At 39.3% G+C, this 24,236-nt stretch overlaps 2 long non-coding RNA genes across 2 annotated transcripts in view; one reads left to right on the forward strand and one right to left on the reverse strand.

The window, feature by feature from the left end:
• Window positions 1-24,236, forward strand: part of LOC129736371 (uncharacterized) — a 57,729-nt gene that overhangs the window by 3,902 nt on the left and 29,591 nt on the right. The window contains exon 2 of the long non-coding RNA XR_008732869.1: window positions 10,751-10,969. This is a non-coding gene — a long non-coding RNA (uncharacterized LOC129736371). The remainder of the gene's footprint in view (window positions 1-10,750; window positions 10,970-24,236) is intronic.
• LOC114015208 (uncharacterized) lies at window positions 5,633-22,529 on the reverse strand. Its single transcript, XR_003559007.2, has 4 exons — window positions 22,256-22,529; window positions 20,706-20,792; window positions 9,613-9,686; window positions 5,633-9,347 (listed from the first exon to the last, which is right to left on the reverse strand). It is a non-coding gene; the product is annotated as an uncharacterized LOC114015208 (long non-coding RNA).

A 24,236-nucleotide genomic window follows, 5' to 3' on the forward strand; every position in this document is an offset into this window, starting at 1 on the left:
CTGACCACCGCACTGCCAGAAGGTGTCATTACCTCTGTAGCAGCAAGGGGAAGAAACATGGCTTACATCTTAAGATATTTCAGGGGGGTTTTTTGGTTGCTTCCATTGGTTGGTATTTGTTTCTTTAAAATAAATTCCTTATTTGATAGTAACAACAAATAACAACTGTGCAGCTTGCCCCTTGTTCCTACGGTGAACTTATTTATGCCAATTCAGAGCTGCTTATGAATGAGATTAACGAATCAATTTTACCCAGACCACTAAATTTTTGGGCTTCAACAGCAAAGAAATTTCCTACTTTCTCACTTTTAAACTACGTTTTCAAACATTAATAATATCCTTTCTTTCCAATTAGCACTCCAAACAATTTTAAAATTTGGCCAAATGGGAGGAACACAGTTCCATTGCACTTGAAAATGCATGTGATACATTATTTTGTTTAATAGGGCTTTAAAACTTAAGGCTGATAAGATTGATACTTAGAAACTTAAAAGTCTAGACGGTATATCTTTAATTCCTGCAGTGCTTGCAGGTAACTGTCACAGCATTATGGTAGTATTTTTTAAGAAACGATTACCCTTCCTGCTCCCTGTATTTGAAAACACTTGTTTAATCTTGGTTTTAGGAAAGGAGATATTCAATACTCTAAAGTGAAAGGATTGCAAGCAGTAAACAGAAAATAAATTGCATCCTAACAGTATTTCATGGTTAGTTAACCAAGTTATCAAGAATAGCATTGGCTAGGGCATTTTTTCAAATGTTTACTCCAGATGTTTACTGCTTCTCTTCAAGCTGGATAAATTGGAACAATTTTGTATACCAGCATATTTAAGTTGCTTGCGTGTCTGAGAATTCCATTGAAATTCCTGCTTTGCTTGCTGTCACTGAAGTAATCTTGGGCAAGCTTCTTAATTTCCCATGCTTTGTTTTGCAGTTTGTGTAGTTAGAAAATAAATGTTCCAGTCCTACTCTCTAAGGATAAGTCTGCAGAGATTTGAAGAGTGTTTGCATCTAGAGATGGAAACAAAGGATTTGATGCATATTCCAAATACTAGCCTGATTACTTGGTTACTTGTTTGTAACTCTCTATAAAATGGATTCTAAATCTGTTATCCAAAAGTGACCCAGTTTTGAACTGCAATGAAGTGTTATTCTGGTAGGTGAGTTATCCTTGTGTATACTACAAGCAGTTGAGTTGAAGGGATGCAAAAAACCCAGAATCTAAATTGTCCTCATGATATCTCTGATGTATCTATCTCAAAGAGAAGCTGCAAGAATTAGGATAAATACATATGCAATGTACTAAAATACAGTCATGCAACTGGGAGAATACCAGTTCAACACTAATGCAAAGAAAATTTAAGAACTATACATTTAGTGGCATGATTATATGCTGCTGTGAGTTATGTTAAAGTATATGAAGAGAATTGATACATCTAAATTTGTATAGGATACAGTGGAACACACAAGGCAACTCACTGTGGTCATTTAATGGAGGGGCCCCCATTTCAGGAGGTCCTGTTGTGGCTCACCACAAATCTCAGGACAAGGATGATTCACTTCTCTTATGGCTTTCCTTCTCATTAGCTAAGGAGCTGAGAGCCCAGTTGTAGTGAAATAATTACTCTTTTCTTAAAAAGAAAAAAGTTTTGGTACCATTGTATTTTTACGGTAGTTAAGGACTTGCTTAAATGCTTGTTTATATTAATGACAGTATTTCCTATATAGCTAGTAAAATGTTGGTGCAAAGCCGAGTGGTAGACGAGGAGATTCTGCTCTATTGTACTTGGATTAACAATCCTCCTGTTCACTTCTGCGTGCGAGTGCTCAAAATGAGGGCTGTGGAATACTGCTGCTCAGAAAGCTAAGAACTGGCACCTTAGGGAGGCTCAGCACCTTCTAGTATTGATTCCCTACAATTCATTCAATTGCAGATTACACATATATTTATTGTGTAATAATAATTTTGTTAGTGATTGTTAATTCTTTATAGTCAAGGAAAATATTTATATCACACTTGTATTTATACTCATCAGGCAAAGAGGGAACTCTGTCAACATGTATAAACTTGCTATGTATAGAGTTGTAGTGCCTTCATCTGGGAAGATTCTGAGAATCAAGAATGCAGTACTGGCTTCTTAATTTGCTTAATTGGCATTGTTGTCATACCTGGAAGTCCTGAAACAGTTGTTGCTATATAGAGGCTAGTAACACTGGCTAAAAATAATACTAAATTTTATACAGAAGGTAATGTTACTGAAAATCAAGACTGTAGATGTCTTGTTCATTATTCTCTTGCTTGGAATTTGACCAAACTGGGAAAAATGTCTGTCACAGAAACCATAAATGTGACACAAATAGAAATAATTGTAAGTAGAATAGTTGGCAAATGCTTTCAGCAGATAATAGTTCAGTTAAGGCATACAGTTAATGTGTGCAAATGGGGATGTTTTGAGATCAATTAGCAGCCACGTTTATATCATTATCATCACTTTTTCAACAATTAGGTAATTTGGCTAAACTAGATACTAATTTTAGTTCATCTTTCAATTTTTTCTCCAATCAAGAGCATTTAAAATTAGTTAATGCTAACTTTAGTATATTAAAACTTTTTTATTAGCAAATATGATGACCTCCAATGTTCATTGGAATTACAATGAACATTTTAAAAAACTTTTTAGCTAGAACTAAATAACCTAAGTATTTATCTATAAATAATTTCTAGAGAAAATATAGAAAACTGACTTCTGAGATTATGGTTGCTAAGTCTAAGAAACCATTGAATTATTTATTTTACAAGGTAGTTGGTATAATTTTTTTTTCAAAACTGTTCTCCTGATCTGGAGTTGCTAAGTAAAGTAAAGGCTGGATAATGGTCTAAAAAGCTGATCAAAACTAAGCTGGATTGTCCTGTCCTTCATGTTATATGAATGTTCAGAGACTTAAAAAAATAAGCTAATATTTGTATTGGCTTAAAAAAATCTAGTTCTTGGAGGTCAGTCACAGTGAGAACATCCATCTTCTCACTAAACTATAAAAATGATACAATTTTGGAGGCTTCTGTGGTTTGTCTTATTTTTCTTGGTTTCCTGTGTCTGGCATGCAGAGTTTGCCAGTGCCAGAGTCCTGGAATGATATCACCCATAACTTACCACTGGAAGATGTGTGCTCACAGGGAGCTGAACTCTGTCTTCTCTGTTACCACTTTGACAGGCTTCTCACAGATCCGAGAGCAGAACTTGGTCTTGGTGAGACAATTGCAACCTCAGTTTTTAACATAGAAAGAGAGAGCTTATATTCAACTGGAATGTAAATTGCAGAGGACACTTTCAGTCTTTCCAAAGTGTCAGTAGGAGAATGTCCCAGGTACATGGATTCTTCGACTGCATTTAAGTGCATTTACGTCCACTGGTGTATATTGCAACTAAGTAATATATGCATTAATTTCAGTATAGTAACAGATAAAACCAGGGTATGGTTAGAAAAAAAGATTTTTCAATCTAATCTATCTTTCAGGGACCATCAGAGCTGCTGTCACCAGGGTGTGTTGAGGGGCAAAGCACAATTCAAGTCTTTTACCATCTCCTCACCCCCAGTCCCTGCACAATGACCACATTAAAAAGAGAGATGTATTTTAGAAAATGTTTCATATTCTCAAACCATAAGATGGCAGATGGTGACATGGGTCTGGCTCCTTCATTAAAACGGACTCATCTGCAGTTTTTCTGACCAGGCCACCTTACCCTGCAGCCACTCCATAGGTCTTCCTCTGACTTTTTAAAATTCTCTCAAGATACAGCAAGGGAAAGGCCATGGGTAACTTTAGTGGATCAAACCATGGATCCCCTGCAATGATGTCATGACTCGTTTTCTTCTGCACTGCTCTTATGTAGTCAAGGATGAGATAGATGGGAAATAAGTGAAAGAAAGCAATGAACAGCACCATTGTGAAGAGACTCTTCTGTGGAAAATTGAAAGTTTCTACCTTTAATTTTAGAAAGCCAGATGTCTGTGGATCTGAAGCTAATTTTTCCCCTGTGAATGAATAGGGTTCATCACAAAGATTGTCAGACCTTTACAGCACTCCCAACCTCCTCACATTATCTAATGCTTGTTACAATGAGTTTCTTGAGGTTTAGTCCCGCTTTGTGTACTTTATGACAGATGGTCTCAATTTGCCTAAAACCACATTACTTTTTCACAGCAGCCCAATGTTTTCTTGTGGCTTGACTTGCCACTTCCCCACCCCCAAACTCTAATCCTCTTTTGTAAGTCTGCTGTTATAGCCAAGGAACATCCTTGTCAAAGGCATTAAGGGTTAAATGATACAAAGCTATAAATGGAACAACCAGGGTTTCTGTTTGTCAGACCTTTTGGCACTAGGTCTAAGCTGCTTCAGGTTCAAAATACAGTTCATTGTATTCTGAGAAAATTCTGTTTCAGAGTGCATTGTGTTAGAGTTGATTGCTAATTCAACTTAGCCATTCTAACGTTCAAGTAGTCTCCTTATTTTGTGTTCCAGCATAAATGAGCTGCAGTCTCTGCCTTTTTCCATCCCTATAAAATTAGTGCAAAGCAACATCAGGATGAGAAAAGAATTTGAATGGAATAGAGCACTTGTGAACTTTCTTCCATGGGGAAGGTGGGTGGCCAGGAGACTGAATATGTTTTCAGGCAGGTACTGCTGCTTGAATGGCACAGGAAATTGTGACCCTAGATTAACAAACACTTAAGTTTGGGATCATTGCAATTGTCCTGTCAGTGCTGCATGACTAGGCAGGCTTCTAGTGTGTGACCCCTAACATGTGCTCTGCCACAATCAGCTGTCTTCTAGGAAGAGATTTAAACCATATGGAACTGGAATTACACAAATCTGTATTCAAGAGATAATTAATTTGTGACACGGGCAAACTAGTGTTTAAAAACTTGTGCTTAGGGTTGGGGAGAGGGAGGGTGCAATCACTTTGGCTGAGAGGTACAGCATGCAAATCAAGGCGTGACCAGAGCTAAGCTATGGTATACCCTGGTTTATTCACAACTTTGCTCTGAATTTGCTGATGCTGCATTACTGAATGCACACTATAGCACACAAAATTTCATGTGTGTGTTATGTAACAAAATAGTGGCAGTTAAATGAAGAAAGAAAAAAAAAACAACACCCAGATTTGGGGGTTTTGGCTTTTTCTGGTTTGGTTGTGTCATTGGAGCTTTAATGTGGACTTAAAAAAAAAGAAACCATACCTGCAAATGGATTTGTAGGGACAGAGGAGGCCAGCTTAATGGCAACCCTGTGTGTCCAGCCATGTCTGGGGACTAAAGCCCCTTATCCCTCATCCTATTCAGGTGCATAAAGGATAGCAACAACTTAGGAAATAAACTATTACTTATGTCTGTTGGCATAAAATGAAAAGCAATGTTTTTAAGCTACATCGAGAACAATTTGCATTAGGTGACATAAAGAGATGTTTGGAGGATGCTGAGAAAGCTTGTGGATCCTCAAAAATTGTTAGCAGATACAGTCCTGTATCTATGACACATCCTGAGTGACTTCCAGTGATTGCTTCTGGTTCTGTGGTATTCAACTATGCAAGTCTGAAGTATATGAAATACAAATAATGAAATAGATGAGAAGAAAACCTTTCATTGTTAACTTTTCTGTTCTTGAAATGTTGCATGTAATATTTAATACAGAAGAGTTAACAGTATTTATTGCTGTTCCTCAAATATTATCCAGAGGTCAAAGACCTATTACACTTGGTACTGGGCAAACATGAAACAAATTCGGTGTGTTGGACTGGTGTTCTTAAACCCCTATGTTGATTCACAGAAGGCAGTGAGTCTTGAGTACAATGGAACTTTCTCTGGCATCTGGTCTGGGAGTCTCTTAGTGTTTATTATAGCTGTATGACTCTGCACGCGAAAATAAATGTGGGACTGCAGACAAATTTTATTCTTTTTCTATAACAGAGGAAAGCTAGAATAAGTATATCTGAAATTATTATTACAATTTTGGACCAGCACTACTAAGCAAGTCTACAACTTGAAAGAAAAGAGTGAATGAAAACAGAAATTAATAGCTGTAGAGTTCAATAGGCAGTGTTTTTGCTTTGGATACAATTACATTAGTGAATGAACTTCAAGGCTGGGTAAATAAGATTAGAATAATAATCTATACCCTAGGAAATTACAAAAATCTTCTGTGGACTGCACTGAAGACATGCCAAACAATCCTTCATTTCTGGAAAATTGCTACTGCAGACTGTTTTAACTTTTCCAGAAATTTCACAAAATTCCTTCTTTCCACTTGTCACTGCTGGCTTAAAAAGCAGATAAGAAACAAAACAAATTTTGGTGGTTTAATATAGGAATAAATTTAAAATGGAGGGCTAGGGCAACAAAGGGAAGCCTTACATGTTATTTCTGCTGAGGAAATACCAGAATGGCAGCCAAATCACTAAAAAAGATAAATTATCTGTACTTGTCTTAAAACTTTGACTACCATAACTTATCTGTTACCCAAAGCTTTAAAAGCTTTGTGTTTTAAACCATATTTTAACAACAGAAACTGAGTATGCAAAACTCACACTGGTACAGATATGGTGGTATTTATTTGTGCTTTTTATTGATTCAGCTAAGCGCTGCCAGTGGGTGTGCTTTTACTTTTTTTTTTTCTTTAAAGTTAATTGAAATTTGGTTTAAAAATACTGACCAGAGCATAGGATTTTAATGTTACTGCAACCCTGAATTTAATGAATTCTTGAAACCAAAGTGGGTATAATCTACTTTAACGTGAAGATAACCAACAGAGTTGCTTGGTCTTTATTGTTGGACAGAAATTTGTCCAACAATAAACAAAAAAAAAAGTTTACTTTGGAAGGAATATAAGAATGTTTCTCTTAACTAGCTCATGAAAAACAAGGAGACGTATGATAGTTAAGTCACTCGCTCATACCATGCAAGAAAACTGTGGAAGAATAAGGAGTAAGTTATCTACAATTGGAGCATTAGTACTGTTCTACATCCTTCCTACCTTCTCTCAGACCAGGGATTAACCCTCATGTTTTGTTAGCAAGTCCCAATAAGATTTGTACCAAATTCTCTTTGTTAATTATTATGCAATTTAAGGAAACACAATGAAGTAATGGGGGGGGGTAATCAGTTATTGAAAAATTATTAGGATACACATTTACACATTAGTGTCTACAGAGTGTTAACTAAGACTCTTTTTTTAGACTTGTAGTAAACAACAAATTGCTACCTAGAAAGCCTTACCGCTAATGGTGAAATCCGAGTTAACTCTAATGCAATTAACTTTAATGAAACAGCGTTTCAGCTCAAAGGTACATAAAGGTAACAAGGCTTTATACTTTGTAATAGTGTGCATATCCCTGATACTCATAGGCAAAGCTCTTCTCAACTCCCTACCTGTGTCTGTCTAGAAAGCTAGGTAGTATTTGTTGCTATTTTATTAAAGCACAAAATAGGACAGTTGCCATACATCTCTGAAAACCATGTAAATAGGGACCATTTTTTACAGTAAATCAGAGCTAACTCCTGGTTTTCTAGTGTGCCCTGTAATAAAGTAAAACAAATTTTTACAACTTTCTGGCCTTAAGACCCTGATCACAACACTATACCTGAAACCTAGCTTTCACAAAGAAAGATTGTCTCCAAATATACCTTTTCAGTTTAATAAATAAAGAAGCTCCCTGTACTAACCAAGTATTGCCAAACTGAAACAAAACAGTGATCCTGGAGTACAAATATTCTGTGCAAGGTGTGTAAAGTAATTGTGCTCTCCATGACATTGGTGAGTGTCAAGGAGTACTGTTTTGGGCACCATACTTTAAGAAAAACGTAGATGTGCTGGAGACAATCCAGAAAGGGCTAAAAAGAATGAGCAACAGTCTAGAAGGGAGCATGAGGTAGGGTGGAAGGAATTGGCATTGTTTAGTCTAAAGAGAAGGCTAAGGGAAGATGGGATGTCAGCCCATAACCACGAGCAATGTTTCTGCAAAGAAGAAAATAGAAACTATAGATTGGAAAAGAAGTAATGAAAGTGCTGCAGCAGGGGAGATTCAATGTTATTGCTAAAAGTAACTTTCCTTGAATAGATTGATTAAGGACTCGGTAAAGTTTTCTGGCGAAATTTCATTTTCAGTTTAAAAATTAAAGGCCACTATCTGGCAAAGATGTGAAGCGCAAGTAAACTCTGTACGTTAGTTGTAACTTCTAGGTCTGTTCTGAAAACTTAGCAATGAATTCTAGAATCTCCTCAAGATTTTATATTAAACAAATATCTGCAGTAGGTCATGCCCACTTGGGATCATAGGATGCTAGTTGCTGAATGCAACTGAGTTGAAGCTCAGCATATTTAGCATCAACATTATAAGTAGCAGCATTCTATTTTCATTCAGGTTTTCATTTCACTCTTCAGACCAGCAAGAAAATCTCGCAGGGTGGTAATGGCTCAATCCCAATTTTTCATTGCATATTGTCTTTGTGTGGGCCACTGAATAGAAGCATTAGTTTTGCTCACAGTCATAGCTGTTAATTCTTTGTAAGGTCTGGGCCTCTTCCTATCCCTGCTCTATTAATATTTCCAGAATTGTAGTGTGGTTTTAGAGAATTTCAAATCAGTTATTCTTTCTATGTTTATGAGGAAATTGATTTTTCCTTTTTATATCAATCATCTTTAAATAATTTCGAATACTTTGAAGTTGAGTTTTCAGCCCTATCTTTCTGATCCATTCCTACTCCTTTCTAGAGATCTAAATAACAAATCCACTGAAGAGTACCTACTGTAGCTGTACACAAGCTATAAGCAATCAGGGAGATTATGATTAGATATGCACATTAAAAGTACTTAAAGATTAAAGGGCATTTTAAACTTATATCCTTCTGAGCTGAAATTTGGAACTTTATACTTCCTGTGTGCTGATGAGTTCATAGTATTTGTGTTACTCGCATTTACTTTGTGCTTCTAGAGACCTGGTATCTAGGAAGAGACCACTTACCAGTCAGTCACAAATACATTTAGTCAGAAAAGATGAATGAGCTGGACTTGCCTACTCAGGGTGCTACTAGAAGCCTTCAGACATGGCAGGTAGATGAAGTTATCGCATCACGATCGTATTTCGCCTAATGTGTTGTATTATGCCATACCTTCTTATCTCCTTAAGGATGCAAGTTTTCTGGAGTATTTACCAGCTTGACAGAATATGGTAACTGTGACACATACAATTGTAATGGAAGTAACTTCTGAGTTGCAGTCAGTTCAATTCTAGCTGTTATAGTTTTCAGCAGCAGATCTCAAAGCAACAGAGGTCAGCAGTACTGTCTTCATCCTCATTTAAAAACAAGCATAAAACAATTGTAAGATTGGGGCTGAAAGGATTAGCTGCTGCTCTCTTGTTAACCAGTGTCAGAGTCAAAAACAGCACTTGGGTACCTTGAATCCAAATCCTGCACTGTAACAAGGAGACAGCATTCCTGAAATCATCTGAAAGCACCTTGAAAATTACTTTCCAATGGGTCACAGATGGTCAGAAAGGAATGGCATAAACACATAAACCCCAAAAATTCAGTTTGTAAGGATGACTATAAACTTACCATTACTCATCTTTTAGGAGGTCTAGGAACATCACTGTCTCTCTTGATGTATTTTAGGTTCAGCAGCAGAAAACCTAAACAGGGGGATAGAATAACAGAGATGTGTGAAAGCCAGCAGGAAGGATGTCCAACCAGTTAGAACTCACCCCAGCCCTAACTCCAGGAACAAACATTCATCTCATTACCCCTCTCTCCTGGCCCTGAAAGTTCTGCTTGCCTCTAGCTTTGGGTGATAAAACAATATTCTTGGAAAACAGTTGCATTTCAGCAGGAGACCAAAGATGCATGTTTATTCTGTACAATACTAAATGAATGGACGACGCACAAGAATGCATCAGCTCAGTGAGTTATATGTCTACGCCTCCATTGTCTGGAGTATAACTTATAAAACTGCTTCTGCAATTGAGACGTGTACCTAATGCTATCCTAATATGGCTGTGGTTGAGATCGTCTGAACATTCCTCAGCTGCCCCTGCAGGAGAATGAGCACAAAAATGTTAAACATACCACATTTATATCTGTTGTGAAATGCTGGCACGCTCTAGCAATCAGCATTAATTCTTGATTTGGTTTTGTGGGTTTCTTATTTAAATGCCACTAATTTCAGTTTGGAAGGCTTCAGTCTCCCATATGTGATATTGATTTCAGATGTGAATGTGTGTATGCTTGTATGTGTGTTGGAGATGAAGAGGTTGAAATAGCCTTAGGCATCTTCTATAATTCCTAAATACCTGTCGGTCAACCTCTAAATATTGCATATATATAATTATCTTCTGCAGTGCTGGGCAACTACATGAGTATGTAGGTACAAAAAGAGTTATTTCCAATGGTTTCTATGATGCCACTGAAGTCACACATACTGAAGTTTAAACATCAAGGAAAATACTATAACTTAATTAAAAAGAAAACAAAGATGACTTCTGAAGTGATGTAATGCAGTGTATTTTCATGTATGTGATAAAGTATTTCAAAGAAATTACTAGCCAGTGAGATCACTCAATTGGCTCCATCTGTGATTTTCCAAAAATAGATGTGGCATTGTACATTGAGTAGTCTATTCCAGTTGTGCTGCAGGAGAATCCATTACTTATCATAGAACTCTTCTGAAAGAACACACTTTCTGTTGGGTTTTTTTCAGGGCAGATTTAATGTTTGGACTTCAGGACTGTGGGAAACCAGGCATCAGCCAGCTGTTCTTTAATCAAGGGGCTGGCCTGTATCCTGAGCAGTTGCAGCACCTGGGGACTTTGAGTGTCATTCAGACCTACCCTGGCTCTACCCACCAGGCTTGCCTAGAACCTGGCTTGAATGGACCAGAGATTCTGGCTCACAAAGCATCTGTTGCAGCTACTCTGAGGTAAAACAACCCCTGAAAAAGATGGTAAGAATGACAGATTGTGGGGTGTGTGCGTATGTCTTTTTTGTTTGTGTGCAAGTGGCCTGCTGAAAGTGGACTCATTTTGCTGGAAAATGGTTAAGTCTCGCAGATTTGTTTTCAGTCAGAAATATATCTTCTTTTCTTTTTTTCCTTAGTGACTGTATTTTTTCAAACAAAACATTATTTGTAATTGTTCGGTGTTTGAAATTCACAAGCTGTCTTTCTTTGAATACATTGCATTAAAGCTGGGCATTCCAAAAATGTCTAGGAAAGGTGACATTTCTTGGATAAAGAGGCAGGTAAAGGATCAAACCAATGCATTCTAGTGATGTTGTCTAGCACTCACAACATATGAAGGAGAGATCTAGAAAAGGACCTTTTGCCTTAGCTTGACCAGACTTTAAATCCAGCCTTATTAATCCAGAATGCTAGGTTAGCCTTTGTTCTAAACTTCCTAGACTGCATAAGAAGGCATCCTAGGCCATTGTTATGAGGTTACTTTAATCAAGCAGATGTCTGCACTGCTGCCAGAAAAGATTGGCCTTGTCTTTTCTCCTCCTCTCCAGTAAGCCACTGCCTTTTCCCTGCTGCTTTCTGTGTCCTGCTTCTAGTGTGTACACAGCAATCCTTTGAATCAGGCCAAAGAACGTTATCTGTCTGAAAACTAGTATTGAGGAAGCAAAAAGAGTGAGTGTTCTTACAAAGAAGCAGCAATGTCCAAGGGTGCAAAGGTGGGTAGGATTGCCCCTTCATGGAGCATTGTATATTTATAGTGAACTGAAGTAACTGCATAACCATGTTCTCAGAAATTCAGAGAAAAAAGCACCTAGAGCTGGAGAGCACCTTATCAGGAAATGGGAGGAGCTGTCATACATCCCAAGTTCTGCATGAAGATCGCTTATGATCTCTCTTTCAAAGTTTCACAGTTAGAAGTGGAGATGGATACCTATCATATATGCTACATCAGTAATCATAGCCCACAAAAAAAGATCAGGATACACATCTGCCACCTTTGTTGAAAGTGCTTTTGCCACCAGCCCAGAGACCATCTTGGAGTTGATGTAGGGAAGTCCTTCCACTGTGGCTGAACATGCAGTAGCCCCTTGAAGGAAGGCATTCCAGATTGCCTGGGACAGACCTAGGTGTGAGGAGGAGCATGATGCTCATGTCAGCTGATTTGGATGCTTATGTTGGAAGAGAAGCTGGAGTTCTGCTCTGGCATAAAGTTTACATCTTTCATAGTAAGTAAGATGTGGTGAGAGCAAGAATAAAAGGTAGACATGAAGAAAATAGAAATCTATTCGTACGTATCGGTTCATACTGCCAAAGGACAAGCATGCATAAAAGCTTCTTTACTATAAACTGCACTGGAGATGTTCTAAAATCCTTTGTAGGTAACAGTTAAATTGAATAAGAGATCTTCAGGAAAAGCCATCTTGAATGAGGGATTGAGATAAAGTTTTTATGGTTATTTCCCCCTAAGCCAGCAAAATTGGCATTATTGGAGCAGGAAGAGAAACAATAGTTCAGAATCTTGTAGACATCAGCAGTTAAATCCAGAGATGTGTTTGACACTGCCTCTGCAATTAATATGCACAAACCCAGCCTAATTCTATTGTAGTTTAAAGATACATCTTCCCTGCCTCTTAGGTAATCCGGGCTGGGAAAGCTTATTCCACATCAGTTAGGATTTCTTTTAATTTGCATCACTTTTTCTATCACAGCAATGCACAACTGACATGTATGATTTTATTTATGCTATGTAACCAAGTTAATGTTCTTATTACTCTGCTGCATATCCCACGACACCTTTGCAGGAGGGATGATTCATCTCAACAGGCTTAGCTAGTGAAACTCTTTAAATAACTATATGTGAAACATATGGTTCAAGACAGAAAACATTTTGAGAGTGGAATAAGGCCAGGAATAGCAGCTGTCGCTAATACAGTATAGTGAGATTTGATGTCTCATAGAGGGCAAACCAAAGCAAACTTTAATACCCAAGATTCTTTGAGCTTACAGAGTAGTTCAAAAATACAGGGCTACAAAGCGTCTGCTACTTTTAGGTTAAAACTGACTTGTCTTTTCTACCATGGCTCCATTAAACGTTTTGCTTTCTACGTAGGGCAAAGTTTCCATGTGTAGGCAGGCAGAGACAGCTGCTGGGAGTTATCTGGAAGATTCAGAAAAGAGGAAAGCTGGAAGGGAGGAGCTGGGGGGGATGACAGCAGATCAGCTTCAGGACTCAGAGGGGCAGGGGGTATTCTGCTGATTCATTACTGGGGCTTAGCTTGGAAGTCAGAGCAGTGAGATTTGTGTTTGTTCCACTCTAGCTACAGCAAGATTCTGTGCACCTCACTACACTTTGGTGAATCCAGTGCCATCAGGGAGGATATGTGTTTGAAAGTAGCAAGAATATTATAAAGAGAAATCTGTGGATAGGAACAAAACAGATGTTAAGGTGAACATGTGAAGAATTACAGTTGTAGTTGAAGAGAATTTATATCTGAGAGTGATGGACCAGAACTTCAAGGGAATAGCTGTTTCAGGAGGCTTTCTTTCTTTTTTTCTGGTTCCACTTGTAGGGAGAATTTTCATCTTGACCGTTATTCAGTTTTGTGTGTCTTCTAAATGTTAGTGTCTGTGAGACAACCAGACTAGTTGAGTGGTCTTTTCTAGGGATGCAAGAGATAGTCTTGCATCGTGAGCATCAAAGCATGGTACCTGTCTTTTAATTCCTTCCCTAATCTTCCTTCTGTGAAAGGATGTTAATGCTTCTGTATTTCAGCTAATGGTTCTGTGGCTTGTGAGGAGTTCACGCAATGCAACTGCAAAACAGCCACACTGAAGCTGTCAGAGAAAAGGAACAGAGCATATGGCTGTGACTGTGTGTGGACTTGTGTGTTTAAAAGGTGATAAACAGGATTGTCATGAATGGAAAAAGACTACATTTTCCCCTGGACAGCTTATATTTGCTGGTTTTGTCTGAAAGAGAAATAGTCTTACACAAAACAAACGTGTTTTGCTCTTTGTATGAAATCAACACTTGTACCATCTTTCATATTTGAGTAGCCACAGGCTGTTAAGTAGGAAAGACATAGAACTTCTCCCTTCAGTTTGTCTGTCCAACCCATGTATTTTCACACGCCAGGCCAGCCTCAGTCTCTGCAGCTGGCATGAGAAAATCGAAATGTTAAATGATGTATGTCCAGTTCTGGATGATCCCAAGGTCATTCTAATACGTGAAGGCAAAACATTCTTTGTTTCCTCTCAGCTTTCAGACGTGAGTGTATCTGGGCAGTAGGAGAGTGATAGTCTCCCTCTGGAGCCATGACTGGGAGAGAATGCCAAATCACACCTCAGATTATACCAGCAGGGCACAAGTGGCGAGCCCATCTAATGCAGCTAGCTGTGTGCTTGAACTCTTTCTGCTCTTTGACGTGTATAACAATGTTGCATGTTGGCTCAAGAAAGGGAATGGAAGATACCATCAAAACTGTAGTAGATAGAGAGACCTTTATCAAAACAAGGTCTTTATGCAATAAAACTCTGTATTTCTTTTCATTCTTCCTTTTTTTTCTCCTTTCTTCCATCTCTTTCTTCCATTTTCTTCTTGCTAGATTTCAAATAGGTCAAGTTATCTTACCATAGAACAGCTGTGAAGATTTCATTGACACTAAGGGGTTGAACTAAAGATCACTTTTCAAAAACCATACAATCTTGATTTGAAAACTCCTGGAGAGAGAAAATCCACTGTTGCATTTAACAAATTCTTGTTCTGTTTCTAAATTCATTACCTTCACCTTCAAGAAATCCTGCATGCGTTACCTTCACCAAACAAAAAAATATCTTTGTGTATAGTCTTGCTTCATTTAGTTCCAATAACTACCTATCAGACTTTGTCATACATTTATCTACTGGACTGAAGAACCCTTTATCAACAATTCCTGCCTAAATTATGAAGGATTTAAAAAGAGTAGTTTAGTTATCTATTATCCGTGTCCTAAGTAAGATATATAAGCTGAGTTCTTGGAATATACCTCTCTCTCTCCACCCCCACCCTCCAATACTTGACTCATTTTCTTGGCAATTCTTTGAACTTCCTCCAAGATGCAACATAATCCTGAACTGTATGCATTAAGCTGAACATAAAAGCAGCCATTCCAGTGCCAGGTGCAGAAGTCAGATGAAAATTATTTTCCCTGTACACATGTCCAAGGATTGTATTAACCTTTTTTGATGACTGGCCACACACGGTGGCTACCATAATATGATTATTCTCATGTTCTTCTACAAGACAAGGCCCAGGATCATCTCCTGTAATTATAGCTCTAGTCGGGCTTTTTACGTGGCTGTTATGTTACCACTGTATGTTCTCACCTTCACATCACCAAGTACCAGTGACCTGCCCTTCACTTTTTATCACTGTTCCCTGAGAAATCTGCAGGCTTTCTCAGTGATAAATTTATGGTGGGGAAGATGGATGTTTTTCTTCTAGATTGTTGGTTAAAATGCTGTGCTAAAAATAGCACAGGCCTAGACACATGGCTATACAGAACTGAATTAGAAGTACAATTCCTTGGTGGTGATTTCCCAATTTTCAAGAGCTTTTTTGAGATCTGCTTATAAGCTAGTGCATTTTTCTAGCTCCTATAGTCAAAATGCTGTGTAACCAAGGCAGACATCTGACAGATTAAGTGGAAGCTTTAACATGTTAATAACCATACCTGTTTAATCCTGAATGGTAATCATATTAAACACTCTGATAGACAAGATATATTTTCAGCAAATGCGTTAGCATCAATATTAATCTCCTTTTAAGCTCCGTTAATCAAGTTCTTGGTATGTCCTACCATTACTGATGTCAGGTTGGAAGGTGTGTGTTTACCTTTGTTAATTCATTTACTCTTTCAAAATACTGTCAGAATATTAGCTTTTGGTTAGTCCTTTTTGAGTTTCCAAGTGTCTTAAGTGATACCAACAATGCCTTTTTCATGGTCCAGCAATCGTAGTTGCCATTTGACTCTTGGAAAGTCAGAGCATAACTTTGTTCTTCAATTTTACTTCTTCAACAAAGTTATAAAATTTGCCTTAATCATAGGATTCACTTGCATGTGTGGCCAAGTGATCAGAGATGTTTCCCCAGTTGTAGGGGCTCTGCTGACCTCCTGGGAGATCAGCTGGATCGTGGACCTGGGGTCTGTCAGGTTAGTTTCAGGCATTAACACTGCCAGCAGCAGCATGGATTTAAACCACCTCATGCTGTTTTGAAACCACACCCACACACTTGCATCCGTATAAACTCTTTGAAAACAGACCTATGAAAGTAACTGCATGAAAGTAAGGTAGCCTGTACATCTTTTGTGTGTGGTAAGTAGCGACATGTGAAGAAAACCTGGTTTCAGTTAACCTGCGTGTTTTCAGCCTAGTGATTGTAAAGAGATTTTAGGCATTAGATGCACACGCAGGCAAACACACATGGCAATAAAACTTAACCCACAGTGTCTCTACTTTATAGCAAGTAACAGAGGATGAAATTCCTCTTAGAAATAGAAAAGTGGGGAAAAAATATTATGATATATAATATAGTTGAGGAACTAGGCAGATACCAAACCAGAAGCCAGACAGAGAGTTGTAGAGGTCTGGGGTGACTGTGGAAAAGGTTGAGTTTTTGATAGAGCTGCTGGAAACCATTTAGATAATCTGCACTGCTCATGAATTCATTCCCTGTTTGTTGCTCTGTAAAATATTAACTAGTCTGGTACATCTCAGCCATAGTTAATCTGATAACAGTTGTGTTGTTGTGTTTCTTTCTGAATAATTCAAGAATCCAAATAGAGAGGCTCCATATTTCAGATGAAGCACATTATGAGGTGGTGGGCAGGGTCTAGAAAGCCCCTGTCTAATACTTAAGTATTCTGTGGCACATTGGCATTAATATTCTGTTTTAAAGACGGTTTGTCGGTTTGGCATAGAGGGGCTGGACATGACAGTAGGAGTTGAGCATATGGTGTCACAAACCTTTTCTCAGGTACCCCTCACAACTTTTGCTCCACTCATGCACACATGTAGAAGTATTTGAGTGGTAAACTTGATTGAGGCACTGTTGCAAATGAAAAATATAGGAAGCTGAGCACAGAGACAGGACGGGAGAAGCAGTGGGGCTAGCGCACCCCAGTGTTGAAGTCCCAGCGTGGTGACGACTGTCAGTATTCGGGAAGCTTTCCTGGAACACATCTCACCCTATGTTACAATGATCTATTGGGCTTATCTTTTTCTTCAGAGAAAAGAAGAATATAAGAAGATCCCATACGCCCTCCACAGATTTGCATCACCTTCACTGTGATTACACAAGTGTGTGCGGTTCAGCAGTATAATCTAAGAACTTTCACTACCAAGGAAAATGTTTCCATGTCTAAGGAACAAAGATTTTTTAATAGAAAACATAGAACCAAAGGAAACAAGGACTGGGAAAGGGCCTCCAGAAATCTTCCCCTTGCCTCATGGCAGGGTTAATTTAGACTCATCTTCCAGAGATGGACACTCCAGAACTTTCCAGGCAAGTTATCACAGCATTTTATCATCTTTTTCATTAGGAAGCTTTCCTAGTGTTTTCTTGCTGTAATTTAAGCCCATTACCTCTCATAATAGCCAATGTAAACAAGCAAAGATTCTTCCCTCTCCTTTTCAAAGAGCCTTTTGTATGTCAGGGATATCATGTCCCTTTTCCAGCCTTTTTTTCTTGAGGCTAAACTGCCTCAATTCTTGCATCTTTTGTCATAGGACACAGTCTAAACCTTTGCTCATCGTCATTACTCTCTGAATTCTCATCTAGTTCATATTCTTCTTGGAGTGCAGTGCCTGAACTACACACACTACTGCAGCTGAAGCCATACCATTGTTGAGTACGGCAGACGGCTTGTTTCACACATCTTGCAAGCTCTGCTCCTGTTTAGAAACCCCAATGTGGTGTTTGCTTTTTTCACAACAGCATGATAGTGTTGACTCATGTTTAGCTTGTGATTCAGTATATCTCATAGATTCCTGTAAGAAGAAATGCCACCAGCCACTTGTTTTCTGTCCTGTATTTGTGCAGCTGATTATTGCTGTTCAAACGGAGTATTCTGCATTTATCCCTCTTGAACAATGCTCAGGCACTCATGAGAGCCCTCTTCACTCTTCCTGAAAAAACCTGGCCAACGTTTTGGTTGTTTTTTTTTTAATGTTTCTTATTCCAAAACCCACAAGATACACAGGACTAGCTATTACATGGAATTTTTTTGCCTTTGGTTTTATGTCTTTATTTGTTTAGAGGGCATAGGGAATAAGGGTGATAGATGAGCACCAGCTCTATTAGCAAATACTTCATATGCAGACAAGGAGATAAGAGAAGAAGCTTCTCAATTCGTGTGGTAAGCTCCATAAATTCTGATTTGTTTAACCAGAGATTAAACCCAGATGTGAAGCAAACAGGGTTAAGAAGAAAAAGGCAGGAGCTGACATTGATTAAACCTTTGTAAAGTTCCATGACGTCAAGAAGATGATTAAAATTTTAGTCAGGAGAAAGACCTCCAACATGTATAATTTCCTTTGTGTTCTCTTGCAATGCAATCATGACTTCTGGTGCAAAGTAATCAAGGAGTTAGTTATGAAGAAAACATCTCTTTCCAGTATTTTATAAAAATAGGTTTTTATAAAATGCTGAGTTCCCACTTGATAGTCAAAATTAAATAAAGAGATCTTCAGCAATTTATTCTGGAGCCAAAACTGGTGCTAAGCACTCCTGAGAATATGACAGAAATAAGAAAATGTGTATAAATAAAAGTATTATTAAGTGTGATTCTGAGCATGATTTTTATATCACTGATTCCTTTACTGGTAGACATAAGTATTCAGGTGTACTAGCAACCATGACACAAGATGCTTAGGCTGATTAAATTTAGCATGTTCCCTTCAAATCCCACAAAGCACCAGGATTTGTTCGAACTTCACTTCTACAGTTTTGGAATCACTGTTCAATTATTCTCTTGTTTAAAATTAGTAAAACAGAAACGGGGCCAGATTCATTAGCTGGAAAGACACTTATATTTTGAGCACTGAGATCTGTCTGAGCCTTGAATTCTGGCCTGCTGTAGATGTTTTTTTGTTAATCATCTCATTTATTTCCTCTAATGTCCCAGAACTAGACCAAGAATAACTTTGAAGCACCTATTTTTATTATTTGAATAATCCAGCATTGCTCAAAAAAATCTCATACAGTTATTGATTAAGGTAGTGTTGCAGACTTCAGTGTGACACTAACTTTGATAACTACATAAATACAATGAAGAGTACTCATGGACCTAGTTGAAGGGTCAGAAAATACATGTGTAGAGAAAAATACTGGCCTGTCCAAAGGATTTTCTTTTCAAATGTCCTGAATATAGGTGCTGTCACTGCTATCTGTACTCCTTATTGTATTAATCTCAGAACCCAAAGGTTTCTTAACAGATAGATAACACATACAGCATAAAAGAATCAGTCTGCAGCATGACTCTCTCACCTCTTACCTTGACTGTTACATCCTCTGAAGAGTTTACCAGCAATAACCTACTGAGCTTCACAGCTCGTGCATAGACAAGTTATGTTGTACTCTTGCTCTTCTGTCTGCAAACATACTGAAGGAAACCTTGATTTAGTATTTTCTTACTTACTTCAGTAAAATTCTGCTGTGATTCATAGATAAATCTGCTGATGGGTAAGTAATTCTCAAAACTATTTTTTGTGACTCTACAAAATTGGCTAGTGGCTTGGTGCTGTGTCTTTTCCTAGTTTGAGTTTGCCAAAGTGCTTTCAAAGAAACTATTCAACCCTTCCCTAATACTGCATTTTAAGCTTTGGCTCCAGTTACACAGAAAAGATGGAGTAGGACACAGTTTCTGTGTCTCTGTATAAGTACGAGGAGAACTAAGAAGTAATTACCTATTAAAGAAGTATTTGCTTTAGCTACCAAGCTGTGGATTGCTGCACCAAGAAAATAATTATCAACAAGCAGTCAGGATGTGTGGTTTCTGTTGCACATGTTGAGGTGGATTTTTTCCTATAACTGTGTTTCAGCCATTCGTCCTCATTCTCCTCTGTCCCACCTCATGCTAAGTGTTGAAGGATGCCTTGAAGCACGGTCACGTGGCACTTTTAATAACAAGAGCCTCACTCCATTGCCATGTATCACTTTCTTCCCTTTTTCTCCCTTTGTTTTAGAAACTGTGTAGTTTTGGCTCTTCCCCTCCTCACTGGAGGCTGTGTTTCAGCAGCATATGGGGTGTGTGTGTGTGTGTATAGGTTTTGTGTGTTTCATAAACAGAGTGCTTTGGAAACAGTTGTGGAAGGAGCAGAGGAGCTTACTGCTGGAGTCTTCTTCCACAGTTTTTCCTGAATTACCAAATGAGGTCATCACCTAATGACTCAATAGACAAGTTAGACAGGAAATGCAGGAAGTCAAGACTAACTTTAAGACAGGCTTATTCCTCCAAATGAGAATCCAAACACATTTCTTGAGCTCTGTGTGAGTAATAAGCCATAATCCTAAAGCCACTACTGTTTCAAGACAGGCTTTAATGGGAAGAGAAGGCTCTGAAAAAGGCATCACAGCCTCAGCCTGCAGGAACTCTGCTGGCTTATTTACAGCACTTTTGGAGAGACGTTTTGATAAATTACATCTTTTCTAACTACTCACCTTCTTCATTTTCTCACTTCTTGTTCTCTTTGATGAAAATACATGTAGGGTGTCCACTCTGCATATTACCATTGGCCAGCTCTGGATCTTGTGCATAAAAAAATATTATGAATTATTACAGATTTACTTTCTCCATGCGCTGGCAAAGTGCTCCCTGCTGCACCTCCATGCTCTGTTTTTTGTAACGTGCCATAAGGTGCTGTATTATAGCTTGTCACACAGTATTGCAATTAACATATAATTCACTAATAGAAGATCATAAATCATAGCCTTACCAAAAGTGTGTGGATCTCATTTATATGGAACTGAAATGCATCCAAAAAACCCCAAAACACAAAACTTCCTATGCTAAGAATTAGCAGAAAGTGCCACCTGATTTTAAAATTAGGAGATATGTCTAGCATAGAATAACCCCTGTTTTGCCTTTTCTGTGTTACCCGAGCATGTTTTCCATATACCTATTGCAAATTTTTATGGCTGTCGCACAGGTGTAACTGTATAGTCAACAGCATTTTCTTTAATTCATCTTTTCCCTCATATAAAAATAAGTTTCGATTTGGATTTTCCCTCCTGACAAACCAGCATAAGTGAAATTAATTTGATGGGAAAAAAATAACAGCAGTTTGAATTGGGAAACAAGATACTTGGCAAAACCATATTTTGAAGAAAATCTTTCCAGAAAATTAAACATAAAACCTTTCATGTCTGCTACAGTGCTTGACCCTTCCTTCTTCTCTCCACCTCCTGTGGATAAGTGCTTCCTCCCATGATTTGTGACTGGTAAGCTTGACATGGTAGCCTTAGCTCCACAGCCTCTATGGCTCCAGGCAGTAATTTCAGTGCATGCTCCAGCCTCTGCTGGAATTGCTTCATTTATTTTATAGGGTTTTGCCAAAATTTTCCACTAGTAAAACTGAAGCCTCTCACAGATCTTGCAGTTGGGTAGTTATTTTCAGAAAGGAAAAGTAGGCTGGGGGTCTAGTTTGGGGGCTGGATACAAGCCCCTTAGCCACACGCCTCTACTGTTGCTCTGGGCTTTACCTACAAAAGCCCAAGCTTCTAGCAAGCACAATGTTCATTTTCTGTGCTGGGTCCAGGGAGGTGGGAGCTACTGGGGTTGCACAGTGTGGGGCTCAGCCTCTTCAGGGACGGGGAGAAAAGGGAATTGTAGCAGGGTCTTCCCCTCTCTTTATTCACCGAGTTATAAAGGAGGCTCCTCTGTCAAGCACATGACAGTAATCTTGCTCAGCACTTGCCTAATGGGCCAGCTGCCTTGGATGTCAGAGCCAAAGAAAACCTTCCTTGAAGGTCCTGATATGGCCCAGCCTGCAGACCCACATAACCTTCAACATCCACCTATACCAGCAGCAATTTCCCCCCCTCAGTTTCTTGTAACAACCCCCCTCTGCACCAACCCCCTCCTGGAGATTGTCACCCCTTACCAGCCTGCCACCAGATGAGCTCATGTGAGGCATCCTCCTCCTCCTCCTCCCATGGCAAAATCAGCTGGATGAGCTGTGGCATGAAATTAAGCTGCTCCATTAACCTACCTTGTTGTGCCTGTAGCAAAAATAGTTCACTCTGGTGAGCAAGGCTAAAACGCACAGCTGTTCTTCAGCTGATTCATGGAGGGATGTGACACCTTTTTTGTCTCAACCAAATTCACTGGAAGGGGGAGAGCTACCTAAACAGCAGTAACAGCCTCAGCCATCCCATTTAAACTGCTGCTCCAGAGCTGACAGAGGGCTAGATGCCTGGGAGAGACTGAGGCACAGCCAAATTTTGTGGCTCCAACACAGGCTGAATTACAATAACAGAACAGCTGTGAATTCTCATACAAGTTTGTTACATGGCAACTAAGGGCATATTATTTATAGTTTTCAGCAATCTTGGAATTTGTACCCAGGTTCTGCAAACACAGAAGGCCTGGTCCCTTTCCAAAAAAAGAATGGGAACAAAAGTCAGTGAGCATGAGGATGGCTGGGAAGAGCTGAGGGTTAAACCAAATCCAGCTGCCTCCTAGGAAAATGCAGCATTTCGCCTGAGGCCTCTCTTGACAGTTCTGACAGGTTTATAACAGAGCCAATATAGTTTTGAACAGCAAAATTATCTTCATAACCCCTGCAATGGTTGAGTTACCCTGACAGTCTAGACAGCACAGATGCCTCTGCACTAAGCTGGTGATCCTGCCCTCACCTGTAGCACAGCAGCTGTTTTTCCTATTGATGGCTGTTTTATTTTGTTGGTGACTAATGTATCAAGCTGCTGGAAAATGAGTTACTCTTCCTCAGCCGGTCAGCATTCAAGTATGCAGTGCATATCGCTATCTGACTTTAATTTTTGACCATAGATGCAGCATTTTAGGGGAGGAGGGTCAGACAGAGACCATGCTCATACCCATCACTTGACATTAAGTTTTTAAGTTCTCAGAATAAGGGCCAAGTCGCCTTGTGAAGTAGTGCCAGCGCCAAGAATAGAATTCCTTTACTTGCCATGTCTTCCTTTCAGCACCCTCCCGTGTGGTTTTTTCCATTGACGGAATTCGCTTTTTATTCAGGAAAAGGCTATATCCACCCTCCATCTGTGAGCATGTGCGTGCGTGTTTTCTTTCTCATAACTTCTCTTTGTGAGCTAATGGTGTAAGAGTTGCCTTAGTGAGGTCACACTGAGGCTCAGGCTTTCCAAGCTGTCACAGGCAGGCTTGGGAAGAATACGTGGCTGCAGCTGCTTTGGGTGGAAGCACTGATGCACACGCTTAACCCCCTGGCCCTCCATCCCCTCTTCTCACCCACCAGTTAGCTGACCTAAAGATTTCCCTGCAAATCCATCTGGCAGGCTGTAAAGTCTTGGCTCTGTTCTTGAGAACGGGAAATAAGCTTCAGGTCTACCTGGGATGTCTCGATCGACAGCAGATGAACCCGGTTCTTTTTGCTTCACCCAAGGACTGTAATGGAAAGCCTTCCCACCTTTCTGACGTGTAACAGGCTTGGGCTGAAGGCCTGATGAAGATCCAGACCGTGCTTTTGTTACAGAAAGAAAGCGAAGCCAGGGTCTTGGAGTATTGCAAAAATAAACGCCATGGACCAAGCCCACCCTGCAACAAATCACAGGCATACTCATAAAGGCCCTTTACAGTCTCTGCCGGACATGATGTAAGTGTTGAGTGGCCTGAGCAGCCCCTCCTCAGCCCCAGCCTGCTCTGGAAACTCCACGTGCACCCAGCCAGGCACACCCCCTCCCCACTGAGTCTGCTGCTGCAGGGGCAGGGACAGCACTGCTTTTCACTCTGGCATCGATGCTTGCTATATGTTCTTCAAAACCCACCCAGGCTATGCTGCTATAGCCGTGTGCCACAGGAACATTATGGCCACAAGAGAAGTGTTAGGCAGAAAAGAAGAGGCAGGGAGTGATAAGATGATGACTTTCTGGAGGTGAGCCTTAAGGGCATTACCCACCTTCATTAAAATTATATTCATGTTCCTCTAAACTAGGGCCAGGCCATTATTTATTACACGACCTAACTGCTTTTCC

Source organism: Falco cherrug, chromosome 6, assembly GCF_023634085.1.
Source record: "Falco cherrug isolate bFalChe1 chromosome 6, bFalChe1.pri, whole genome shotgun sequence".
NCBI classification, from domain to species: domain Eukaryota; kingdom Metazoa; phylum Chordata; class Aves; order Falconiformes; family Falconidae; genus Falco; species Falco cherrug.